This window comes from Microtus ochrogaster, linkage group LG5 (genome assembly GCF_000317375.1).
Source record: "Microtus ochrogaster isolate Prairie Vole_2 linkage group LG5, MicOch1.0, whole genome shotgun sequence".
In the NCBI taxonomy this organism is placed as follows: Eukaryota; Metazoa; Chordata; class Mammalia; order Rodentia; family Cricetidae; genus Microtus; species Microtus ochrogaster.
This window is the reverse complement of record NC_022031.1, coordinates 63494369-63499604: the sequence shown is the minus strand read 5'-3', so window position 1 is coordinate 63499604 and position 5236 is coordinate 63494369. Positions and strand designations below refer to the sequence as shown.

Below are 5236 nucleotides of genomic sequence, written 5' to 3'. Positions count from 1 at the left end.
GAAAATATAATGTATACCTTAGCCTAGCTATCCACAGACACATGAAAATATGATGTATACCTTAGCCTAGCTATCCAGACATATGAAAATACAATGTAATGTATACCTTAGTCTAGCTATCCACAGACACATGAAAATATAATGTATACCTTAGCCTAGCTATCCAGACACATGAAAATACAATGTAATGTGTACTTAGCCTTTGTGTACTAAGTGATAGCCCCACTTCTCGTATTGTCTACTGTTATTTCCAGTTCTGCGTTATCATTGGATGTCAATTAAACATCTCCAAAAATGGAGTTAAGAGCTGTGGTATCAAAAATGTTCTTCCCCCGAATTCTTTAATCACCAACGCTCTTAAAACTCCCCTTTACTAAACACACCTTCAGTTCGGTGGCTTTAGTCACCCTGGTTGCTGTTTATTTTTCCGCCAAACGATACCTCATGTATTTTCATCAACTCTCCAATACTCTCTTAACTTCACAGCTCTGGCTATCCTTGAACTCTCTCTGTGGACCAGGATGACCTCAAACTGCCTCTGCTTTCTGAGTGCTGGGACTTAAAGGTGTGCACCACCACTATCCACAGAAGATCTTAATTCCTCTCTCTGATCATCTTTGAAATAGATGTAAATGATCCCTACATCTGACCTTGTGATGCCAAGAATATGTCTACATTATGACATTTGGAGGACATTATACTTTTTTTTATACTAGACGAAAGTGGAAAACAGGTTCTTAATGAAGAAAACTTTATTCACCTGCTATCTCCTGAAAAATATAGATAAAGCAAACCATTCCTTGAGCAACTGGATACATACTGTCATCTTTTGAACCATGCTCCTTTTGTATACACCTAACTTTAAACATGTGACTAGCGGTACAGGCCTGAAGGCTATAATTACTACAGGAAAACTGCATGGCCAGAAGGCCAGCCGAAGCTACTTAACAAGATCCTGTCTGAAAAATAAAAACGTTAGAAATACCTTGGAATATATCTGAAGGTTAGACATATTGCCTACCATGTGCAAGGATCAAGATTAATTCCCCAACATGATCAAAACAAAACAAAAATACTGCCCACCAGTTCAAAATCTTCTGCACTAATCATAATAGAAGCAGGTTACACCCATGGCATAACCAACAGCTTATGTATGTATGTATTATTATAGATAACTCTTTACCATTTGTAGAACCCTACATGACAGTAGATAACAGCCATCTTACTTCCTAGGCTTGATGCAAACACCAAATCGTATAACTTACATAAATCATCTAGGAACACGTCTGTTACATAAGTCAGTAGAAGTTAATGTGTGTTCTTATTTTATATTTCAGGTATAGAAAGATAATGTTCACCAAAGTTCAGCTGATCAGGAAGTGATGGCTAGACTTTACCCATGCAGGGGACAACCTTGTATCCTTCTGACACTTAGGCTAAACTGTTCCAGTTATCAATAAGCCTTTTACTGTTTTTACAAAACACTTCTGCAATCTCTTCCAATCCAGTACTTATTACACACATTGCAACTACCTACTAATCAGTGTTTAAAGGTCTTTGATCATATCAACTCTCTACTCCCCATCCACTCCTAATCCCCCACCAGCTACTAGATTCCAATTTTCCTTCCAGGAGCGCCTCTGCTGTGAGCAGCCCCTCAGTGATGGTGGATATCCACCAAGCTGCTGAATGAACGTTACTGTTTCACATGAGAGAAATACAGTACGTTTCAGACTTCCCACACTACCTGCTACTCTTAAACCAAATGGTTATTCATCTTTCTGGGCCAAAGGCAAGGTGTTGCTATTTTCTTACAGAATAGCTTCAAGTCTCAGAACATACCTTAAAGCAAAGGAGTTTTCATTAAGTAGTCAGAAGTAAAATCATAACAATCTCCTTTCCTTACCTTCTCCGTTGGTTCCCACTGATTACATCTACTCTTTTTTATAAAGTATAGCATGTAAATATATTATTACATGCTAATTTGAATGTACCATTAATTGGCTGAGGCCACAGAAACTAGAATTCAATTATCTTCTCATCTTATTATCTACAGCATAATTAGTTTTAATAAGTAAGCCAAAAAGGCTTCCTCATTGTAACTAAAGTCTCCTGACATCTTGATGGTGCACGGCTCCTAAATTCCTGTGTGCAGCCCTTGCTTAGATTTATACCAAGCACCAAAAGTTAATTGTGATCATAAGTAAATGGTAATATTTCCTCAGTATGATTACCAATTACTGTTTTGTTCTAAGAGATGCTTTCTCTTATTTAAAGGTCTGGAGATACTTCAGAATTACAGTAATAAGTATACTTCCTCTGTGTTAGCCATGCTAACTCACCTCAGAGTTAATTTTTCCTGATGTGTGGGGATGAGCCAACCAGCACCCCTGTCAGTACCCGCCTTGCTTCCTTATGTTAACTGGTGCTGACTTAACACAGCAAGTAGCTTTCTGAACAAACCAATGCTACATTTGTTCATGATACAACACTGATATACCAGGAAGCAAAAAAAAAAAAAAGCCCTCAAATATTTGACTGTTTTCTATATGGAATATTTAAAATAAAGAAAAAGTCATCTAATGTGTAATATGAATTAACTATAATACATGTTTCTTTACTTAATGGTTATCCTAACAATTTTTGATGCGAACCCCAATACCATACAGCAACTGTCCTGTTTCCATATGAAACTAGTGAATTGGGACACAAAAGAACAGAAGACTTTGGCACACAGCTCCTTGTTTTCCATTGCTCAGCTGAAACTGAGGGACGGTCTCCTCCAGCTGCTGAGCAAGGCAAATCCCTAGTATTCACACTGGTCAATTCCAAGAGTTGGAGTTACATTTGCAAAACAATAAACAGAAGCTGAAAGCTCTTTTGGGGCCACCTCCCTTCCAGTGGGCAGAGGAAGAGAGTACCCAGGACTTCCCATTTGTAAATTCACATCAGTCAAGAAATTAGACAATGCAGGTGCCCACAGACTTTTTGTTTTCTTTTAAAACCAAACTCTGCTTGCACAGAAACCCTGACACGGTAGCGGACGAGTTAGAAATCAGGGTGCAGAGTTCACACCACCATCATTTCCTGGAGGACTGCGTAGTTACGTGATAACACACCTGAGCTACAGACGCTAATCAAGGGAGACCACCACAAACTGTAATCCAAATCTCCATTTAGTTAAAATAACAGGTTAGCTGAACTACTTAGTTGTTGCATTAAATAACATCAGTTTTTATGCCTGTGTCACCGGAGAGCCCGACCATTTCCCTGATGCTGCCAGTGTCGCCCAGAGCACTCCTCAACTTTCACAAAGGACAGAAGTTGCCAAAGAACCGGCCCCGCTGCTATCAATGAGGAGCACTGAGCAGGCCCATAGCAGAGTTCTCTCTTAAAATGCAAGTGTACAGTTTATGACCAAGATCTTATTTGGCATAATACCTAAAAATATTCATTCTATTAACACAGTCCTCACAAAGTTTGCTAAACAAAGTTTCAAGTTTTGAAAACGTTTCAATCATCCTGAACGACAAGGGCAGGTGAATGAAATAGGTGGATTACTCTCAGGGCCATCCGTCAGGAACCTGCAGCTGCTATCCCACTATTCCACGTGGGCCGAGGCTAAACACGTCCTCGGTGTGTTTTGCTGAAGCTGTTCTCATTCTGAAATCACAAATTAACTAGAATTTTCTAAAATATAATAGATACGAACATAAACTGATAAATGTGGATGCAATCTGTATTGAGTATAGACTTTTAAATTAGAACACCATTTCTTTAGATGTTATGACGTCCTAAACACCTTACAAATGTTACTTCATTTAACATTGAGCTATACACTAACTGTTGAAATGATTCGTCCCAGAGCCTTACAGGTGGGAAACATGGGGTTCAGAAACCCCATCTACATAGTGTAAGTTTGATCACAAAGTTCATCTGTCTCTAAACTTGCTTACTTGTTCAGACATCTGACTCCACTGTCATAAGCAAGTATTCTATGTGTTGATGAAAACCTTAACTGGGGAAGGCACATTTATGTATAACGCCTTGGTGGATAGATTATAGATGCTAACACTTTCCATTTCCTCAATTTACAATTTTTTTAGAATATTTAATTATGACACTTTTTTCATAGTAATGATAATTCAGTGTTTAAGATAAATAGGGCTGGGTAGGTAGCCCCATCACATACGTAGGAAGCACTGGGTTTGGTCCCCAGCCCTGCATAAAGCCTGGTATGATGGCTCACACCTGTAATCCCAAGCACTGGGGATCAGGAATTTAAGCCCACCCTGGGCTTCTAAGTGAATTAGAGGTCAGCCAGGGCTAGACACGCTAAGTACTAAAATTAAAATCTGCCTTTTAAATTCTGGGCTTCTTGGGGCTAAGGATGTAACCCGGTGGAAAAGCGCGACCCTAGGATATGTGAGGTCTTCGGTTCTCTTCTCAGCACCGCCAAAATACAGATGGGGAGTTCTAGTATAATTTTAAAAACAACATCACTTTTATTTACTTTTCATATATTCCCACGTGAAAACTCGTTAAGATTTAAACTCAAACTTCCTGCTTCAAAATCCTACACTTCAAAAGTATTCCTTAAAATCAAACGCTGCTTGTTAAGAAGGCAACCAGTCCTGATAAGAATAATAAACGAAAAGTAACAAAATAAATACGAAGGGGAGATAGTCTATTACTAGGTAGTCAAAAGAATTTCATATTCCATACATCTACTTGGCCTGTTCTGTTTTTCAAAACTCAAAAAACGTATCCAACAGCATCAACACGTAGCATATTTTTCTCACCTTGTCTAAAAATTCCGGGGAGTGGGGGGGTCTAGAAAGAGTTTTTTTGTTTTGTTTTGTTTTTTTAGTTTTATCTGTTTTAACATCTTTCGGTAAAAGACACAGTTTAACGATTCGCTGAGACAAGCTGCCCAGGCAACAGGTGGGTGGCGAGCAGTCTGGACCTTCTCCCTAGCTGGGCCCAGCGGGCCAGCGGGCGAGCGGGCAAGCGCGGAGCCGCCAGGGGGTTCGGTGCCTCCGCTCGCCCTGCCCGCTCGCCCCGCAGTGCCCGCCGCCCACCCAGCGCCGGCCGCCCCTCACCTACCGCCTCAAGACCCGGGAGGGTTTCCGGCACGGCGTCGCGGCGCTCAGCCCAGACACGGCGGCCACGGCCGAGCGCCCGGCTGCCGTCGGAGAACGGCTCCCGCCGCGCGTCGCCTCGCGGCTTAAATCGG

The 5236-nt window shown here is 40.9% G+C and overlaps 1 protein-coding gene across 1 annotated transcript in view; it reads right to left on the bottom strand.

Annotated features, from left to right (window-relative positions):
- Positions 1 to 5152, bottom strand: part of LG5H8orf88 (linkage group 5 C8orf88 homolog) — a 27300-nt gene extending 22148 nt beyond the window's left edge. The window contains exon 1 of the mRNA XM_005362332.3: positions 5107 to 5152. The gene's annotated coding sequence lies outside the window, so the exon portion shown is untranslated. The remainder of the gene's footprint in view (positions 1 to 5106) is intronic.
- Between the last annotated feature and the right edge of the window lie 84 nt (positions 5153 to 5236).